The 22604-nt window shown below is 38.8% G+C and overlaps 1 protein-coding gene across 1 annotated transcript in view; it reads left to right on the top strand.

Moving 5' to 3' along the window:
• Window positions 1-22604, top strand: part of GRID1 (glutamate ionotropic receptor delta type subunit 1) — a 476351-nt gene that overhangs the window by 239884 nt on the left and 213863 nt on the right.

The following is a 22604-nucleotide window of genomic DNA, read 5'->3' as shown; positions in this document are numbered from 1 at the left end:
AGACTGGGAGGCCAGGAATCTTTGGAAGGACAGGGAAGCATGGTGAGAATGGGATTCAGTAAAGAGAGAGGGAACTATGCTGATGGGGGCTGGAGAAGGCTCCAGAAACTGAAATCCACAAGATGAAATGGTTGTCTCAATTGTTCAGTCTTTATCCTCAGATTTCTATGCTAGTTCACCACTGAAAAGGAAAAACTTAACCCTTATTTTTGTAGCCAACCCCTCTGCCCCAAGACAGGAAGATATGAGCACTTATGAGACAACTGCAAAATTGCAAATATGTTTTTTGGTGCTTTGGTGCATCTGTTCTCTGACTCCCTCGGAGAGGTCATCCTTATAGTTCTCCATTGACATTTTTATCTGTCCCAGTTTGTTCAGAAATTGACCCCTAAGTCTGTGACCTAAACTGTTCTATGTGGAAGGCAAGACACATTCTCCCCCTGGCATCTTCCCAGCCTGAGAAGATCCACCACAAGGTGTGTTCCTTCTAGGACTCAGGGAACTAGAAAATACAGCTGGGGGTTTGGTTTTCCCCTTTCCCAGCACATCTTACTATTTTTTTTTTCTGTGAGTTCTTTGTGCTGCAAGACCCATTGGATTATCTTGGAGCTAATGCTTAAGCATAGAAATAATTAGTTGGATACTGGAGACTACAGTAAACTGCATTTAAGCAATCTAGGAAAATGGTAAAGGTTGTTTTGTATTGAGACAAACTCCTCAAATCAAGTTTATTTCCAATAGGAAATATCATGCAAATATCCTCTGTAATTTCCTTTTGTTTTTATTCACAGCTCCTCTCTTGCATGGAGTGAGTGGGTCCTCAGCTGCAGAGCTGCATTCTGCATTTGTGTGTGCATTTCCTGCCATTGCATTTGGAAGAGAATGATCTGGAAGCGAGTGTTAGGCAGACTGTAGAAGCAGAGGTCAGACTGACCTTCCCCTGTGTCTGAGCTATCCTTGCTCTGATGTACTGTTGGACAGTAATTGAATGGATCTCACAGTGAATAATAGGAAGTGAATCATGCTTTTCAAAATTTTTTTTTTTTAATTCTCCACCAGCCTGAAAAGAAAGAAATCTGGCAGAAGTTGCACGTATTGCCTTTTTCACTTTATCCTGAGTTCCTGCCTTCCATGATTACTATGACAGGGTATAAAAATATGAAAGATGAAGGAATCCTGAGCTGCTGTTGTGCATGCTGCACATAGGGAGCATGGCAGTCCCACACAGGGAATGGAGTGCATGGAGAAAGGAGTGGGTGTGAGCAGTTATGTGCTGGGACAGGTGACTGCACAGCCCTGCTTCCCTGCTCTTGAAATTATGTTGTCCTGTCTGAGGCACTGCATGGGTCAGTACTGTAATAAAAAATGGGTATTTTTCTGTTAAGTCTGACCTCATTTTGGGGAAAGAGACAGGGAGTAAAAGGAGATTGATTTAGTCTCTGTGTGTCTGCCATATGCTGAGGGAGCATTAGTCTGCACCTGTGGGGTGGTAGAGGCTGAAGAATCTGAAGCCTGAGTTGGTGGAGTGATGGGGGGGAGGGGATGGAGACTGTAAAACAATTTGTTTAGAAGGCCGATGCAACATATTGCACTGAGAGGTTAATCTAATTTTATCTGTGTTACTTGTTTACTGAATCATTTGGTGTGGCCCTATTTATCTTCAGGAGAATGTACTATAAAGGGTGTTTTTCTAGCACTACTGGAAAGTGGTTGTATGCTCAGAGGCTGTTGATGTGGCCAGAAAAGTGATATTAGCCTCACATTTTCAAAACTCTGCCTTCATTTTTAAATGTACAAATCAGTGGAAACTGTAGAGGTAGGTGTTTGTGAGCTAGTGTTGAAATCTCCAGGATTATTGGTTTAAGCCAGCAAAAAGAATTTGCTTCATGAATGCTGGACCAGCATGCTTGAAATAGGTAAACAGGAAGGAATCATGAAATTGATGATTGGGATGTGTTGGGTACCATGGTGACAGGGATAGCATAAATGTTTCATTTCAGATCATTTGTTAGTTGCAGAATTCCTGGAGTGTGCAAGGCTTTTCCAAATAAATAAAACTTTAAAGGAGAAATAGTCTAAAAAGCAACTGTTAAGGAGCCTTATTAAAAAGGTTCAAGTTAGTGGTGAGCTCTGTGTATTAACTCATAATTTTTTTCTTAAATGATTAAATGTATAAATGGAACATGGAACAGGGTGTCTCAGCAACAACTTTCCTGGGCCAGGATTGCTGATAGATTCATATCTGGTCCTGAAGGAAGGGAGTTTGTTACTCAGAGAGGTTGAGGCTGTGATGGGCTGTGGCTGCCTGCAAGGAACAGAGCAGCTCAGTGTTAGTCATGTCTCACTAATACTGCTGCTGCTCTTGAGGGTAATATTTTCTTCCAGGAGTTTGTCAATGCAGGGCTATTTTCAGGAAAAAATCCACTAGAAATTGCACGCTGAGCCAAAGTCAGTAAGATAATAAGCAGATAATAGGTCTTTCAAGTGGTCCAGTTTACCCTTTATTTTTCCTGTTCCATCTAAAATAAAAAAAATAATGAAAGAGTCATGATATATGATTGAAGGGACATTAAAGGCCTTGACAGGTTTTCTCCTTAGCAGAGAGATCTTTTTGATTCTATACAGTGTAGTTTTCAAAATGAGGACTTTATTGCTCTTATTGCTATGTTATTTTTCAAAGTGGATAGGTATAACTTTTGAAAAGTTAGGATCTCACAAAATCCCCTTTATTTGGTGCATTTAATGCAATTTGATTAGTCAAATAGGCTTTGTGCTACCTTTCTACAAACTTCTCTGAGCTGTAGCTTTGGATGCTCTCCTGGTGCATCTTTACTGAGTTTCCACCTTGCTGAGGACAGGTCTAAACACTGCAGTGCAAAACTATTGTGAACTTTGCACTGCAAGAGTGGCAGAAGCTAAAGGGTGTACACTGGAGCATATCCCAGACAGTTCAGGTGCCTTTCTGCTCAGTGCTCCAGGTGGGCCATGCAGTGGTACCAGCTGAAATCTCACTCATCCTGCATTGGGGGTGGCAGTAGCTTTTATTCATCTCAAGTCACTGTTGAGTTCCCAGACATTAAATAATTCTTACCAGACTTTCTTTTGAACTTTTTAAAGTAACACAGAAACACGTTGAGGGAGTGCCTGTGTGTGTAGAGATGTGTATAAATTAAATACATGGGAGTGAATTAATTTTCTTTTTTCATCTGCATGTAACTAATGATGGTAATTCTCAGAGATTTCTGGCTTTTCTGTAAGCAAAACTCGTGTAAAGAAAGTGTTGTGGTCTGAGAGGATAAAATTCTAGTTTTAGAAATTTCTAATTTTAGAAGTTCCTGAAAGTGCAACAAAATGTACAGGTGGATAGATGTCAGCAACTTGCACACTGGCAGATGAAAGGTTTTGGTGTAGCACAGTCAGGATAACACTGCAAAAGAGTAGAGTGGGAAACTGAGAGGGAGCAGCATGAAGAAGGACACTGCTCCAAGCTTGAACTAACAGACTATCACTTGTGCTGCTGAAAGTTTTCTCACAGGGGTGATAGAGTTTAGCAGAAAAATAAGCAGTATTTTTGTGTGGACTGGAAAAAGTGGAGTGGCTGTTAGAAAAGCTCAAAAGAGTAACATAGCCAACATCAAAAAAACAGGAGAATAAATCACAGTGTTGATAGGGGTCAGTAAAAATATCACAAAGAAAGGAGCAGCTACTTCTTGGCTGACCCACTGTACAAACATTGAAGTCTCCAGGAAAGAGAATAGAGAAAAACTGCTTCTGCAGTTCAGCCAGAGAGAAGGGGGTGAAAGAAATACCACATGGGAAGGATACTGGAAGACAGGTTAGCATTTGTGCAGGTCAGAAATGTTAAGGCTTGTCTATAGAAAAATGTCTTATTAGAACATGCCAATTTGCTTAAATTTATGAGCATGTATCACTTTTGGTAGCAAATTCTCTTACACTCTTATTGTAGTCAAAATGACAAGGAGAATTTTCCATGACAGCCTTTCCAAAGATGATGAGAGCTTCACACTCAGCTTGTTGTTTGGTTGGATTCCCTAAACTCCTATTAATATTAATGCTTATTGTGTGCAGTAATTGGAGACAGAGTTGAAATGGCATTTAGCCCTCTTATTATGTTTGGAATGTGTATTTTGTCTGTTCTCAAATGTCTCATTTTGAATTAGAAAAGGAAGAGGTAAGATGACCTTTATGCAGACAGAGGGTTTGCAGTTTCTTCCCACCTTAAAATATAGTGGTACTCCTCATTGGTATTTATACTTGGAATTTGAAGAAAGTAGATGTACAACTAGGTTGGCACCATAATTTCACTGATCTATAGTTTATGAGGGAAAGCAGCAAAGCTAAAATTGGAATTTTAGAACTCTGTTAAGGACTTTGATGCCTTACTCTGGTGAGCTATTGCCAAATAAATACACAATGGAATGTTTTTTATTCTAGATTACAAGTTTTGAAGTAAAATAATCATATTTCACTCCTAACTGAATTTTAGTGCTAATTCTGAAGGGAAGGATTAATTTTAAATGCTTTCTTGGATATTCATTTCCTTTAAACTGGAAATTGCTTTAATTGAAGTGAAAACTCTTGACATCGAATTTATATGTTCGTCTTCTGTTTCCCACCATAACTTTGTTTAATAGATGTCTACAGTTTACTGGAGAAAAGCCATTCTAATTCCTCACAGGAAATGATAGCAATTCCTCTATTGAAAGTTCAGCCTCTGTGGTGAATGCAGGTTAGACTGCTTTGAAATGATGCTTCATGATTTGCCTCTCACAATTTATTGCATGGAAGTGAAAGACTTCAAATAGATTGCTTGAACTATATGAGCACATCCTGAAGAAGATTTATTCCAATTATTGAATTTAGATTTACTTTTTGAAAATGCAAGTATAGAATCATCTATCTTGTCTTTGCATCAGGTATTTGTTTAAAGCACCTTTTCTAGGGTAGTTCTTTAACACAGCAACTAAGACTGTGAAAATGCTTTCTAGGAGCAAGACACATGGTTGTAGATATAAAAATGCAGATTAAAAAGTCTCTGGAATTAGCTTGGCTGATTATCTAATGTGATGTTACTTGTGGGGTTTTTTTTTACATACATAGTGAGATTTTCTTTTGCTATAGGTTTACTTTAGACTTAAACTGTATTATAGGCCTAACTGGGTTTGATTTTTTAAACTGAATTCTTGTTTGTAAGTATGAGTAGCCTGAAATGGACCTTTCTCAAGCTGAAAAATGGGCAAATAACTTGGTTCCTGTATAGAATCCATTCCCAGGACCTTCAGTTTTTGAGTTCCTGTGGAACAGCCACCAATTATATTCTGGTAATTGGTCATTTTTTCTACCTGAATAACTCTTTCACAGTTAGAACTTCTTCCAAGGTCATTTGCTTCCTCTGATGGAGTGGTATATAACATCTCTTCTGAGTAAGCTTTTAATTCCCAGTGTCTGAGCTATCACACTCTCCCCACACCTTTGGCTGTGCAGTTTTGCTTCACCTGCATCTCTGTGCTGCTTCTGTGCCTTTTCCAGTTTGCTTTAATTGGTTGTTGTGTAAGGTTTTATTAGTCCTGTGTGTTCCCTCTCAGCTTTCTGTTTGCTGTTTGCTAACACACCTTCATCATGAATAACCTGAAATGCATGCACTGGACACGGCAGCAGCGTTTGCTCCCAAGAGATTGATTGTAACCATTGAATCACAACTTTGATTTATTGTGGGTCTGGGCAGTGACTGTGGGTGATGGATCATGATGGTCATGGTATTTCAGGAGTAAAGTTCAAATTATATTTTAAAAGAATTTTCCCCTCCTTTGAAGCATCACATTTGTAATCTTCCCATAGAGTTTATGGCAGCAGATGATTATAGTGATTGATTCTTCCAGGATCCTATTAGGCCAGCTTTATTTTGCCAATATAGCTTTTTAATTAGTGGGGTTTTTTTGATATTTTCAGCAAGAATTGATTTTTGAATGCAATCACTGGTAATATTTCTAATAAGTCATTCTAAAGACTAAGTTCCTTCATTCTGGCAGTAAACAATGTAAGGAAATAGATTTTGTCACAGGGTATAAATGGTTTTAATCTATCAGTCTGTGGATGTTAAAGATTTTTATATTCCTTAATTCTGTCTTAATAACTGAAACCAGGATAGTATTTGATTTTAAAATGTAGTTGATGGTGCTGTTTTGATTGTCTCTCAGTATTGTGGGGTTGAAAATTCATTCCTTTGGTTAAATTCTGGGGCTATTCTGAGGCAGAACAGGGAGTGGAATAGCAACAAATGTTGCCAAAAGCAAAATGCAGTGGATGACTTGTGTGGAAGTCTGTCTGGGATGCAGTCAGCTTTCTTCAGTCCATGCACTGCTTTATGGTAGCTTATAGCAACACTTGCAGATGTTCCAGGGCAGATCTGAAATAGGCAAGTTGAGGTAAATTCACTTACTTTTAAAATATCTGAGTACAGTGCAGCACATTGCCCTGCTCCAGGACTAGCTGCTGAAATATTATTGAAAAATGCACTGTAGTACAAAAGGAGAAGCTGTATTCAGCTTTTAACAGGGTAATGCAGAGATACAGTGGGTGGACAAGGCAGAGAAGACAAAACTGTTAATGTGTGAATGCCTTGCCTCTAATGTGGTTTTGGCTTTCAATGGAATCATTAAGGTTGGAAAAGACCTGTAAGATCATCAAGTTTGACCATTAACCAAACTCTGCCAGGTCCACAGATGCTTGGATGTTAATGAAGATAAAATGCAAGGGATTTCTTAGCCTTTGGATGTGTTTCTTAATGATCTATTTAAATTAAGTGAATATTACTGCTGTTAATGTAGAATCTGGATAATTTACTCACATTAAAGCATTTTGTCCCTGCAATAACCATGTAAAATAATGCTTTAAATTATTTAGGTGGGGAGTGGAGGCAGAGACATCCAGAAATAATTAGGTTTTTGTTTTAGAATAGTATTAAAAGCATCCAGCAGGTTAACAGTTTTATTGGGGAATAGACTGGAAAGTTCTGAAATTATCACAAGTGTCACCTCTTTACAACATCAGACCTCTAAGTATGTCAATGAATATGATCCTGTGAGACTTGCCAGAAGCCAGAGATGAATAGCTTAAGTGTAGGAGGCTCTAAGATCTCCTCTGGTTTACTTCTAGTTTTCTTCTTTTCTCATTTTTCCTTTTGGTCTGGATATGCAATTCCTCTGAGAATGAATCTTCTCTCATGAACTGCTGACAAGACCTATCACTGGGTGGATGACATGCAAGTTAGGCTGCCACAAAGAAGTAAATTCATGATAACTTGATAATGAAAAAAAACAATGCGTGAAGAGCATTGGCAAGTTATTTGTACAAATTTGTGTGGATATTATAATTTTTTTTCAATATAAAACTAAATTCTAGAATATTGAAAATATTTGTTTTTCTCCCAGTAGTAGTTGAGAATTACATATCTAAAATCACAGTTACAGCTATTACTTTGCATCATTTAGGCATTGTTAAGAGCAAAAATGGAGTCTGGAAGTATTCCCTCTTGTTTTCTGGCTCACGCCTTTCAGGATTTTTTTTTTTTTTAATTAATATTCACATGTAATAAACATACAGAATTTAACTTTGTAATGTTGCAGCTATTTAAACTGATTAAGACTTATCCCTGTCAGTGATACAAATCACATTTTAATCACAAGTTCAATTTTTGCATTTCCAGGCAGGTTATTACTGGTGGTCAGAATACTCAACTCTCTCCAACTGTTCCCTATCTGTATGTAATGAAAAGACTGAGTATTCTTATCACTTAAATCATGGGTCTATTCACTTGACAGCATTTTCCTTATGTCTTTTTTATTTCTTTCACCATGGCCCAGGAACTTGTTTAAGGTTATTATCAGAACGTGACTATTTATATGCATGTTAATACAATTCCTTAGCTGAATAATAAAACAGTGTGTGTTCATCAGATTTAATAAGCATTATCATGATCAAAGTGTGCTAGTACCTAAAGGTTCCTTGCCATTGCTTTCTTAATATTATTGCTTTGCAAAATAGTTGGATGATGCTTTCTGGGATGGCCACCTGCAGGGAAGGGCATGTCAGCCTGACAAGCACAGGCTGATGAACACAGTTAGCTACAGATTATTCAGGATCAGGACAGCAGGGAGCCATGAAAAAAAATCATCTGCTCCTGTGTGGAGAGCTGGCATTTTCTCTCTGTGAGCTGGCCATCCCACCTCTATTCAAATGGACTGGCTTTGCCTGCTTCCTTCTCCATCTGGAAACGTCAGCCCAAGCTGTCTTTTCTGATCTTAGCCTCTGTCAGGCAAATGGAGAGGTGGCTGAGGGGGACGTGGAGCTGAGATCTTGCAAAGTGAGCCTTGCAAAGGGTCCCTGAGGGGACTGAGGGGGTACACTGAAGGGCAGGGTACCATGCCACCCAAAGTGATGGGGCTTTGGAGGTGTGCTATGCAGTCTTACCTTCCTAATTCTGCAGCCTGGAAAAACACCTCTTCTGAATGTATTTGTTCTTGCAGGGAATAATCCTGGCCTGGTTATGGTGAGTTATTAACCCCTTGCATGAGTTTGGTGCTGCTGAAGTGGAACACTGCACCCTCAGGAGCTGATTGTTTGTGTTCCAAGTTACAGCCAGGTTCCATCCTAGGAGACAATGGTTCTCCAGTCCAGGGAATGCCCTTGCAGAATGAACTGCCCTGCTTCTTCTGCTTCCCTGCTCTCACAGCCCTGTCTCCTTCTCCTGCACCCTGCCATCCCCTGCTGCAGCAGTGCTGGGAGGTGTGGGAAAAGCAAAGCTCATGTGCAGTTGAGAGGAACTGCAGAGACCTTCAGGGACACAGGATGGGAATCTGGCACCACTGATTATGAATACCAGAGTCACCTGTAGCAGGGGCACATTTGGGGTAAGGTGACTGCAGGAGTGAGACCCTGGGAGTTAGGAAGGGCTTTAGGGGCTCTCCCTGCCTGGCCAAGTTCTTCACAGGTCATGGCCATCCTGGCTGGCTTGCAGTGCTCGGGACAGCTCTGCCTGCTGTTCCACTGACCCCGAGGGGACCATGCTCTGTTTCAGAGACACTGCAGAGTGGAGCAGAGTCTTTTCTGGGGGGGAGGGGAGAAAGTGGTAGACCATTAACGATTTCATGGGAGGGAATGACTGAAATGTGAGTGAAGAACAAGAATGAGGATGCTCTGGGGTACATGTGAGTAGATGGGGGCAGTTGAATCCAGACAACTGCACCAAAAAATAAACCCATTAAAATTTGACAACTGCATCTGTGAAGAAAAAGGAAAAACTCTAAGTTACCATTAGTTATATGTTATTAGTTATATATGCTCATTGAAAACAAAATTATTTCCATGCCACGTAATCCATAAAAATTGTATCAGATCCATTTAATAAACCTGCAGGATACCATAACTTTCATTGTAACATCACTTTCAGCTACTTTCAGTAGAGCTGAAAAGAAACCAGGCAACTTTAAGAGGAGCTTGACCCTTATGTTTATAGCAGTAATCAGATTATATGAAATCTATAATTAGAGCACTAATATGAGACATTCAAATTAGTTGAAGTGCAGGCTGTAACAAAAATAGACATCAGACATCTGATGAGTCTGAGTGTGTTTGCAGACCTTTGGAAAGTCTTTAATATGGAGAAGATAGTAGTATCTGTCTGAAAACAAAATTATATTCAACCTTGAGTTTTAAGTCTCCTTAGTATACCCCAATCTTTTTACTCTCAGTCATATTATTTATGTAGAAAATGCAACAAACAGCTGCTTGTATCTTTAAAGGCTGTATTTGAAGCTTATTTTAATCTTTCCACTGACAGTGTCACGCTAAAATTGTAAATACAATTAGAAATTGAAAAAAGTTCAAACTCTTGTCTTAAATAAGGTACCTTATGAAATATGAACTTTCATTTTGTTTTTTTTTTTTTTTTTTAATGTGTGTGTATATATATAGATAATACTGCTCAGTTGGCTGAAGGGAATTATAAATCAAAGTGACTATTTATTGCAATGGGAATAAGGGATAGGTCGGATAAAAAAAGGAAGAACAGAAATTAAGATACAAAGCATCAAAGGCACTGTCAGATAAACATCACCAAAAATAATTTGCAGGAGTGAATTATTAAATCAGAAAAAATAAAAAGTTTTTGAACAGTTTGTTTTGATTATTCTCAACTCCTTTTTGGTTTGTGGGTGGTTTTGGATTTTGTTTGTTCATTTGTTTGTTTTCTTTCTTCAGAACCAGGTCAGAAATGGAAATGAAGTAGCAGGCTTGAGGATACACTTCACTTTGTGTTGGTTCTTTCCTTTCTGTTCTTTAGTAGTTGCTGGAAGAATTTGCCTCAATATTCCCATGGCACACTTCAGTGTCCAGTTCTTTCATTTTCACAGTCAACCTTGCTATCTCTCTTCACATCTCTTTAGCCCATGGGACTATACACTTGACTAAATCCTCTGCAAATTTCACATGATTCATTCCCTTCTTTTATAAGTAGTTTTTTTACTCACTGTCTCTTCAAATTGTCATCTGCATACTGCAAAGTTCAAGAAGTCCCTTTTTTTTCCTTGCTATGTTTATCCTCAATTAACTAGTTTATATTCATTCTAATATTCCTCTTTCAGCTTTTGCACTTAAACTGTATCATGGCTGCTCAAGGGAAATGTTTTTATTGCTTGCTATTTATTGCAATAGCAATGGAATCCTATTATCCCCTTCTGCCTCTTGTGCTAACAGATTTTAGCAGATTTTTATGGTTTTGGTCAAACATATCCTTGTGGGGCTGGGAAAGATTCCTTGAAAATATGTATACACACCCACATTCAATGTATGTGTATTTATAAATTCACTGTATGTATATATACCTACATATTTACATATTACATACATTCTGTATATGTGAGTAAATCTCTCAGCATTGATCATTGATCACTTTGTCTAGAGATGAGTGGGGTCTCTGTAAGAGGAGAATAGGGGTCTATTTCACTCTTTAAAGGTCAATTAAAATTGTATGTTTCAATCATTGGAGTATAAATCAGAAAAATTATGATTTGCCATCATTTAACCAGAAACTGATAACCGGACTTTTTAATATTACACTCTTTCTACATTAAAAAAAATAAAGAAAGGAAAAAAAATAGTCCTGCTGTCTAAAGAATGCAATCAGTGACCTTATAAATCTCAAGAGCTCAACTTCCAGCTCTCTCTTTTTCCGGTGTTAAAGCACATTATGCTGATCATTCATTCCACTCTCTTGAGCAAAAGACCTCTGTTCAAACAAACACTGAGCACTTGCTTCCAGGGGAAAAAAAAAATGTTTTTTTTCGTGGAAACAGTAGCTAGTGCAATAAAGCTCGGAGGTGGCTGGGGCGTGTGTTTTCCGGTCCTGTCACTGGATATGCACAGCGGTGTTTCTGGGGACATGTCGGAAGAAATGAAGTGTGAAACTGTATCTGCAACCTCTTGCTGGAAGGTTTTGAATTCAGGGTGTTTCCAGCAGTTTACATGGCTGTCTCAGTCCCTGAAGTTTACAGCTGTATTGTCTCTGCTGCTGTGCGAGTCAGTGTAGTGCTGTGGCAGGAAATGCATCTAAATAAATCACAGAGTATTCGGAGTTGGGAGGGACCCACAAGCATCTCAAGTGAACAGCCCATACAGGGATGTTTAGGGTGAGATGGTGCAGATGAAATCTGTTCATGTACCAAGAGCAACCTCTTGATAGTGAGAAAAAATATTATATGAGTGAATGAAGAGAAATTGATGAGGAAATCTAAGCAAAAAACCCCAAACACTCAGTGTTATTTTGCCTTCCAAAGATTTTTAGCTGGCATTCTTAAATTGCTTTTCAGAGATCTGGGCCATATTCTCCTGACAAGAAGCCTCTAACCCTGCTTCTTCCAGCCCCAAGTTATTAGTTATATTAACCAAATATTTATCAGATGCAGAAGTGCTTGAATATATTATGTAGGAACAAAGTACTATGATTGGCATGATCAATAAACTGAAACCCTAAGACAACTGCAAGAGGCTTTACCTACCTATACTTGATGGATGAGTTAGCAGAATGAGAACTGTTAGTTCTCATCTGCTTCTTTTATGATTAATTAAAGTATGTGGAAGTTATCTTAAAGCTATGAAGAGGCAAAGCTTGATGTGTTGTGTCCCCAGAATAAAAACCCGAGATTGATTCTGCCTGGAGCGAAGAGCAAAATAAAAGGTAAAAATAAAAATAAAAAGGCTGTATGGTTCATCTAGAGTTCAAATAGACATTCCATGTCTTCATAAAACATCACATAGTTGAATTGTTCCTGTGAACTCAGCAGATTTAGATTTTTTTTTTTCCCTCAGAAAATGGAATATGTGAAAGTAATGTGAATTTATTAGCGATAGTTTTAATATTTTTTGTTTTCCTTTCACTGCATTGTAGCAGCTGTAATATTTTCTTAAGGAGGGGTTTCTGCTTTCCCCTTTCTTGCTTCTCCACAAAAATAGAAAAAAAGAGAAGTCAGTAATTACGTTAGTCTTGTCTGTACCTGATTGATGGAATTTGAGATGTCTGGCAGTAACATATTATCCTATCCTTTCTGGCACGACATCTTGTCCTCTTCCAAGCCATTGCTTTATTTAAAGCAACTGAAATTAGCACAGTGTCTGCTCCTGGGAGCTGTGTTCAGATGTGTGGATTTGCCAGCACCCTCCAAAGGTAGCAGCACCTGTGTGGTGCTGCTCAGCCAGAATTGTCCTTCACATCCTTTTCTATTTATGAAATTTCCTCTGGTGACTTCTGGAGTTGCCTGACTCCTTTCCAATAAATTAGAAGACATTAGCTAAAGAATCAAGTTAATTAGAGGAAAAAAACTAAGACCTCTTGAAATATTAACCTTAGGGTGTATTGAACTTCCTAAATGGCCTTCAGATTGATGGCTGTGATAAGTGGATAAAAGCTTGTCAGATTTTAGGGGAGTTGCTTCATCTCTGAGTCTTACAATCAAATTTAAATTTACTGAGGCAGATAGATCTCTCAATTCATTTACTCATAAATACCCATAAAGGAGATGCTATGGGAAGGCCTAATTTCATAAACATGCAAATAGACTTCCCATGCTGCCAGTGAAGTAGACTGAGAACCCCAAATATGTCGTGCTTTTGGATGTGGAGAGCTGACTCCTCTGGCGTCTGTTTGCCATTATCCTTTTCTGCAGCTTTGTATTTAGTGAGGAAACACTGTTGTTCTAAGCCTGTAAATATTTTTCTTTACTGTTGCTCTGTACGAACAAAGCAAAAAACAAAGTTTACAGTGTCTTCACAAAGGCCAGATATTCCATCATGAGCTTAAGCTGTTGAGCTATCAGGACTGTAGTTTGGAGAGAAGAGTTGCACAGGACCAGTGATTAAAAAGCTGAGAAGCTTTTTTTGCTTTTTTACTGCTGTTTTGGAAAAGAATGGCTGCACATGCAGAAAGGTGCATGTCCTGTGTGTTTTCAGTATTTTTTTCCCGATTATCATCATCATCCAAGGAATAAATTGCTGTGTGTAGTAATTATGCACTATATTCTTATGTTGAGAGATCTTGTATGTGGAAGGAGACTTGGCATTGAGTTTCCTCACACTGAGCAAAATACAGACTTGAATATTTGTGGGACTAGGGCCTGCAACATCTTATTTTTCAGTTTGTAAAAATATGCTTATTTTGTTTGCAGTATGATGAGTGGAGAATCTTCTGACAGTCCTGCTGCAGTGTTCCACCTCAGAGTGACCAGTTGGCCTTTCAGTAATCATTAATCATTGCTGAAAGTATGGAGCTAAGAGAAGGATGCCTGAGGAGGTTTTAGCTGATGAAGAAAACCAAGATGATCTATGTTTTTGTTCTCTAGCATGTTGATTATGTGTTCTCCCCCCCCGCCAGGTTCAGAGTTCTGTTGTTAGAGAATGGAGTACTTATATTTGCCATTGTACTACAGTAGTTGTCATAATGCAAATGAATCATTGGCAATTGATTTTTTTCTCTTTGTTACTGGCAGATTCCTATGAGAAGGAGTAATTGCTATTATATGTGACATGAACTTAGTTTTTATTTTCAACTCCTTCTTTCTGCTGCCAAGAGATTTGTTATCTCAGTAGGGATCCTTTTCATCTTGCTTTCGTCAGAAAATGCTGGAAAAAAGAAGAGTCTACAATTGATTTTTTATCTTTTTGCATTTTTCTGCAGAGCTTTATGGAAACTATATTGCAAAAAATGAACTTTTGAAAAAGGTAGGAAATTAAATACTACCATACTCATTACAGCCTGATGGACATCATGTAAATAAAATAAAGACTGTCCAGAGGGTCCTTCTTCCCTGCTTCTGAGCTAAAAATATTCCCACCGTGGTCCTTGCCTTGCCAGCACGTGAGCAAATGTTGGCCAAGTTCAGGATGGGCTTGGCAGGGCTGTGAGCTCCTGGTGAGCTCTGTCCATCTGGTGCCTGTGGTTGGTGACACAGAGCCTTAGTCATAACTGCAGCCAGGTGCCCACCCAGCCAGGGAGGGCTCCTGGGCACCAGGCTCCAGACAAGGGCTGGGCTCAGTGCCCCTGAACCACCTTGTACTGAGTGCTCTGGAAAGTGAGCATTGGAGAGAAGCTGTGGCACCTGCCCAAGTGGCAGTGCAGGAGGTTGGAGATAGTACAAAATTAACATCATTGAGGACTTGGTTATGAAAAATCTGTGACTGGCACAGAAATAGTAACCTTACACAGAATGTTTCCTTAGTGAAGACTCCATCTCTGGAGGGATGGAGTGTGCCAACAGCATTAGAGCTGTCAGCTCTGGTGGCCTCTCTGCTGCCTGTGCCCAGACACATGAATTTTACTTGAACCTACAGAAATGAGAGAAAGTTTCTCCAATCACAGAATTATAGAATAAGCTGAGTTGAAAGGGACCCACAAGGATCACTGAGTCCAACTCCTGACCCCACACAGCCCCATCCCCAAGAGTCACACCATGTGCCCAAGGGCATTGGCCAAAAGGTTAGTGAACTCAGCCAGTCTTGGGGCTGTGGCCAGTGCACTGGGGAGCCTGTTCCAGTGCCCAAACACCCTCTGGGTGAAGAATCTTTTCCTGATATCCAACCTCAGCCTCCCCTGACACAACTTCAGGCCATTCCCCTGGGTCCTGTCCCTGTCACCACAGAGCAGAGATCAGTGCCTGCCCCTCCTCTCCCCCTCACCAGGGAGCTGTGACTGCACTGAGGTCTCTGCTCAGTCTCCTCCTCTCCAGCCTGAACAGACCAAGGGACCTCAGTCACTCCTCATCTGGCTCCCCTCAAGGCCCTTCACCATCCTCATGGCCTCCTTTGGACACTCTCTGATAGCTCTTTATCTTGTATTTTGGTGCCCAAAACTGCAGACAATATTCAAAGTGAGGCTGTACCAATTTATTATTTCCTGACATGTAGTTAAGTAGACAAGAGCAACTAGCTCCTGTGATATGAATTTGTACCTTTTTATACTGTCCAGTTGTTTATAAAATATGCTGAGATCCTTGGCTGAAAGGTGTTGTAAGAACACAAGCAATAATTATTGTCACATGTGAAAGAATAAGGTCTTCCTGCCAGTAGTCTTTCCTCAAGGGATGTTTTAATTTCTTTATCTGCAGTAATTTCATTGCCATCTCTCTTGAGATCAGAATATGTGGTGTTTAAAGCTGACTTAAACAAGAGAGACTCACTCTGCAATCCATTAAATCCAAAGGGATGAGCTTCTGACTCCTCTGCTGGACACTTAGCTATACACACACCAAACAAATCTCTCAGATTTTCAGGTGACTTCTGATTTTCTCTGCATGAGAAAAGAGAACCTTTGTATTTCAGATAGGTGCTTTTTTTGGGGTGCTTTTACTTGCATTTGCTTGTCCCTAGTTTAAGGTTCCTGGTCTTATTTCTGAATGGTGGTTTTCAAATGTCAAAATACAATACCCAAAGTTACTATACAGTAACAGGTACATTTAAGTGAAAAAATATATATATTTTCTTAAGGTTCTGGTGGATCGATGTTTAGATTCCTGGTATTCAGTCATAGCAAATATTAAACTCAGCAATTTAATACAATGATTAAAATTAGTTTATGTGAAAAAATGTTTCATTTCAACTGAGGCTATACATCAGCAAAAGCATATTTTCTGCCAATACAGCTATTTTTGTCTTACAAGTAGATACAGCAGTTGCACTATGTAGTGTCTAGAAAGGTATTTTAATGTATAAAGAGCAGTAGTGGAGTGAGAAGCTATTACAGCTCATTTCAGCTGGTTTACCATTGGGCAAACAGTTGGCAATTATTGCACTTGGACGAATCAAATGGGTGATTTGAATAGAAATGCTAGTTCTTCAGCAAATTCCCATTTTTACATCAATTGCAGCATATGTTCACATTTTTTCCAAGAGTAATGAATTTCCTGAGGTGCTTTCCCTTGTGCTTTTGAATGCTAAGTGTTAAAATCCAGCAGGAGAGACCTGTAGTTGACCTTTCATGCTAAATGTGAAAGGGCTGTTGTAGCCTTTAAAAGGCTTTTGTCCTTCTGGGCCTCCTGAGAAGCTCCAGTTACCTTCAGATTGGATCAGCTGTTTCAGGTGTGAAACATCAGTTGTGCAGAGTAACTTAAATATTTTTAACCTTTTATGATGAGTCTGGAAGCATCTGTTTATGCATGCAACACATCTGGCTTTGTGGTGCATTCTGTCCCTTTTCCATCTGTTTGGGAGCAAAAATAACCTGTATTTTGACTCTATTCAAAGTAGTTTTTATCTTTGAAAGTATGAAAACAATATAGATGTGGGCAGTATCAAAAATTTCTGCAGCCATTATAGAAACTTCAACCTTTGATATTACAAGGAGCTCAGAGTAGAGGCTTGCATTTGCTTAATCCTGGTGCTTGGATCGAAACACACGTGGTAGGACTTTCTGTTTCTATGGAGGGCTGGTCAAATGTCAGTCTGTGATCTCAATTTAAATGGTGAATCAATAGTTTATGTGTTTTTCAAAGTTTAAGTTTCTGATAGCCTGCTTTATTTTTTTTCCTGACATATCTCATTTCTTGCTTTCCTCTCATGTCTTTGAGAAGGGATTATGCAGTTTCTAGATCTGTTTGGTCAGGCAGTGCAGGTGCTGGCATGTTGCTTTGTGTTTGATCCCTGTCAGTAGGCCTGTCCACGAGAAAAGGGTGAAATCGGGAAAGGGCAGATCCAGTGGGATTTTGAACATTCCCAAGTTTTTCTGCTGGTTGTCAGCTGGTTTGGATGCTCAATGTTTACATTTGCTTAAAGGAACCTGAGCTGAACTGTGTAGGAGAAAGATATGGAGGGTTACATGGACCTTTAGTGCATAGAAATACAGAGAAACCACACCTGTCTAGGCATTCCTTGCACTGCAAATGGAATTGCTGGGAGGATATTCCAGGGAAGTATCCACAATTCCTCTTGGTTTTCACTCTGTGTGTCAGAGACAGGTCATGGAGCTCAGCAGAACTTCCTGTCTATTCTCATTTGGTCCAGCTGTTCTTAGCTTAGCCGAGTAATCAAAAGTATCCAATTTAATTAATGGATTTATTGTACTTGATATTATACCTACTTGCTATAATAATGACTGCTTAGTTACTGACTTCATTTCTTTATTAAAAAAAAAAGCAAAGAAATTGGGTTATAATTGCAGAGGTGTGCTGTGAACTCTGGCATATCTAAAAACATGCAAGAAGCCAAGGGGTTTTTTTTAGTGGAAAGTTCTTGAACTGAAGCTTAATTAGGAGTGAGGTAACTAAATTAGACATAGTTTGAAACTGTGAGTTCTAATGTTTGTAGAAAAAAATTATCTTAGCACTGGTTGTGGGAATATGGAAGGCAAAGCACCTGGGGAAATGATGTAGATGAAATGAGAAATACAAGCTTGGAGAGACATTGTAAGAAGCAGAGAAAAAAAAGTAGAAAATATATTGTATTAATATCATTTTACATCTGTACTTGGCTCCAATAAGTATTTATGCTCTAATATTAAGGCAGCCATATCTGTTGTAACAGACTATGTCATTGTACTTTCTGGTCTCATCACTCTATTTGAAGATTTTAGATAATTCTCTGAGTATTTTAGATTGCAAGTTTCCGTGCTTGCTCAAAGTCTGATTCTTCTAGATGATTTGGACAAAATAATTCCCTTTTGGAAACATTTATAGTAGTCTTCTTTCTAGTGTTCAGAGAAATAAAATTTTATTATTTATTGACTGAAGAAGGGTGTCCACTTCCAGTTTTCTAAAATTCTAGAATATGTTCAAATCCTTCAAGTAGGTTATTATCTGCAGCAAGGACACAAAGATGGTATTCAGAATAATTTATTCAGAAAGCTGACAATACAGCAGGAGTCTAATCATCAGGATATGTGTCTCTGTTTCTAACACCAGGCATATTATCCCTTATTTCTAATGCAGACAATTTGCAGTTGTGAGAATTAGGGACAATAGCCAATGTAAAATAAAAAGAATGAAACTCACGAAACTCAAGTGGTTTAGGAAACATGTTTGAGTGCTTATGTGTTATCTTTCAAATCAATGAAGACTAGAAATGTGTGTTTTATTCTGTGCCAAGAAATGAAATAATTGTCCAATTTGAAGAGAATCAAAATGACACAAAAGCATATCTTTCACTGAGGAAGAATAAACAGTATTTTTTTTCTTCTCCTGGAGTTTACCTATAAAGAACAATGCCTTTAATACCCTTCCTCAATTCTTGAAAAAGGTAAACTTAGTTTTATAAGTATATAAATGCTAAAATAATGAAACTATCCAAGGCTCCTTGATAGTCTTCTCACTTTAAATATTGTCAAAATAACGCTCAAATAAAACTGACACTGGGGAAAAAAAAAGGTGTGAAGTGTAGAGCCTGCAAACTGCAAATGAGAAAACTCTGAACTTCACCATCTCCTGCCTGATCTCATTGTTTTTCACACTCACTTATTTTTCCCTTTTGCAGATGTATCAGTGAAAGGATTTGCGTAGGTTGTCTGAAAACAGAACTTGGTGACGACACTTGGTCCTCCCAGAATCTGCTTGGATGAGGATGACAGGGTGTGAAATTATATCCTGGTGCTTCTTTAGCCCTGCTTTCAGCTCCAGCTTGGTGCTGCAGTTCGCTTCCAGCTGTTTTCCACCCAAAGTAAAATGTTTCCTGGCCATGTGCTGCCTCTGTTTCTGTCAAGTGGGGTTAGGAACTGGTGTTGAAAAGATGATATAGTGCTCTTTACCTCCTGGAAATTCTTTTCTGCAGTGAGCCATCCTAAAAGGCCAGCTGTGCCCAGCCACACAGCTGTTTCACACAGAAATAATAGCTTCAAGCTCTTTTGTCAAGTCCAAGAATCAGATTCTTAAATTCATGAAAGATGAATGCTACACTAAACTCTAGGAACCTTTTTTGTATTAAAAAAATTATAAATAATGTAATAAAAAAGGAAGTGCTTTGTAGGTGACAATAAGCTTTACAGGTAGCTAATGCCACATTTAGTACTGTTCTTTTATGTTTGTATTCCAATCAGCCAGCACAATACCCAACCTAACCTCCAGCAGGAAATTACATATTCCATTATTCCTTACAGTACAATAAAGCCTTTTATTTATGGCAAGCATTGGTTTTGTAGTCACAGTGACAGAATTCATATCTTAGCAGTGTATCAAGACTTTCCTTCCCTCCTTGTGATGGTTATCCCTGAAATTGTCCTGTCCTTCTGTCATCAGACCTGTACATGTGGTTTATCTGTCAGCACTAGGAAGAAGGCTCTCAGACACAGATTCTATTCTCTCTGGCCAGATGTAACAGAAGACGCACAAAGTTCATAAGAAATTTGCCTTCTTTTTTTCTTCTAGCCTTTTTCTAGTTCAAGTTCCAACCTGCTGATTCCATGATTGTGGTTGACACTAGAGTATTATAAACATACCCAATTACTGTAGGGTGTTATGGATCCCTTTTATGAGAGGTGCAATTTCTCTGGCACAGTTTTTCCTTCTGAAATGTTTCATCCTCTTCAAGGAGGCCATGTTCTCTGAGAGGAAATGTTCAAATATTGCCTCTGAAAGTCCTTGTGTTGAACATGCACAAATCAGAGGGGCAATTAGAAAATTAAAATGTGATTATGTGATTTCTAAGGCCAAGTGTAGGCTTCAACCTGAGAAAACCAAAAATTTTAAGACTGAAGGCAGAGGCAGCTGTAGGTTGTGTACCTCCAACAAACTGGTTTGTCCGTTCTTCTAGACAGAAGTGAGAATTTGGATTGTTTTACTTTGCCTTCAAAGTGTGAAATTAATGGGCATGAGGAATTATTTCCTTAGTAATGGGCCAGGATAACTCTCTAATGTTAGAATTCAACCTTTTCAATAAAAATCACTGTTAAGACTACAAGAGACAGGAAACAATTGTATTTTAACAGACAAAACTGTTTATAGAATATTTTAATCAAATTTTATGTGAATATTATCAGACTCCTTTTAGTGTTAAAAAAAAATGAAGGATTAGTTGTCCTAGATTATGAGAAGTGGAAAGAAATTTGTAACTGTACCTGTGAATATTTCTGTTTAGCTGCTGTGGAGCAAAGCTCAATTTTTCTTTAATGTTGCATGGAGTTGTGATGTTCTAAATGGAGGAAAAAAAAATGAGGGCACTCACTTTCTTGTGTGATATCAGATAAAATAAGACTGAGCCTAATTTATTATGTCTTATAAACAGATGCTCCTGCATATGGGCATGTGTTTATGTATTTGTGTACTGATACATTTTAAGAAATGATTGCCCTCTTGGTAATTGTTGTGAATAATTATTTGTGAAAAAAAGATTCCATAGTGTAGGTACCTAAATCTGTTAGTCACCTCTTCAAACAATTCTCTTCAGTTCCCACTTCTACCTTTGAGTTCCCACCAAGCCTCCTTCTTTTTCCTGGTGTCAAGCAGGAGCAGGCATGTTAGCATTCAGGAAGAAACCATCACACAGTTCTTCCTAATTGCCAACACCGAATAAATTCACATCCACTTATATCTGTGAAAAACTCACAGACTGTGCTTGCACTGTTGAGCTTGGACAATCTCATCCATCTCAAATTTTGCTTTCTCACCAAGCTGGAAAAACTCAGAATCCTTTCTATTTCTCAAACTGGAAAATAGTGAGTTTTCCATGGGGGAAAAGTTTGTAAGGGAATATAAAATGTCCTTCCAAGTCCAGATAGTCTCACCAAGTGCATCGAGTATTTTGTACTTGCCTACAAGAATATTTGTGGCTGGTAGTTCATCAGGTCAGTTGAAAACGTGAGGCACAAAACCCCCAGAGCAATATCAGCACAGTTAATCTTTTGTAAACAGCTTTCCTTTGGAGGCTTGCACAAAAAGAGAAGTCATTACTGAACCATGAGAAAGGGAATTTTCTTACTGCTTGTCAAATGCTGCAGTAATTTTGAAGGACTAAACATCATTGAAAGAAAAAATCTTTGTATTTTGTGTCACGTATTTCCATAGTTTGCATGGGTACAGTAATGAATGCTGTCTAATGAATTTAAATTCACAAAATCCAAACTTGCTTTGGCAAATTTAGTGAAATGCTTTGACCTGTAAATGATAGTTGCTTGTCACTGTCATTATTTCAGCACACCTGCAATATTTAGCAGTTAAACACATGGTGAATTCCTCTGTTGTTTCCAGAAATACCTGCATAACAATAAACTCCTTCCTTCCCCCTCTGACTGAGGATTTTGGATGGTGAGCAGGTCTAACCTTTATGACAGTGTCACAAAGCTGCTGTAGACTTGCCTAAGCTGAGCAGGGAAAGATCAGCACAGCCCTCGTGAGTGCAGCTTTCCTGGTGGTGTGGCTGCTGGCTGGATGATCACATCAGCTAAACCAAAATTAAGGAGTCTGCTGTGGTTGGCCCAACCCAAGCTTAGTTTGTACTATTTCTGATGTCCTTCTGCAATTCAGCTGACTTTTGAAGCTGAATCAATCACATTAACAAGAATTCTCATGTTTGGATAGAGGTGTGAAGCTACTCAAGGCAGCTTGTTTGTCTTTTGGACCTGGTATTTGCTAGTTGACCCTAATATATTGCACTTGTACGTGACCTAAATTTATATCGGGTTTCACATGCCATTTTTAAGGGAGATAAAAATGACTTTTCATGTGTATTCTGTGGCCATGAAGCACTGTGTTTAGGGATGGTCTAAGAGCCCACCCAGGTGTGGCAGCAGGGAGTGCCCCTGGCTGCAGGTGTGCTGGGTTCTGTCCTCTGACCTTAGCAGGGTCACAAGGTGGTTACTACTGGATTTAAACCCCCCAAACTATCCACCAGCTGTTGCAATGCAGTTTGTAGAGATTGCTAGTTGCAGTTACATTTTCTGAAGAGGAGGTTTCACTATGGGATCAGAAAGTGTGCTCTGACTTCACCATTAGGCTTCACCCATGAGCTGAAATTTAATGACAAAAGTGTGAGAAATGAATGTGAGAGACTTCAATACTTTCTTATTCATTACAGGTTAGACATTTTTGCCATAAAATTAAGGGTTTCTGAGGACGTGGTAC

The sequence above is a fragment of the Erithacus rubecula genome (genome assembly GCF_903797595.1).
Source record: "Erithacus rubecula genome assembly, chromosome: 9".
Taxonomy (NCBI): Eukaryota; Metazoa; Chordata; class Aves; order Passeriformes; family Muscicapidae; genus Erithacus; species Erithacus rubecula.
This window is presented reverse-complemented; position numbering and strand designations above follow the sequence as displayed.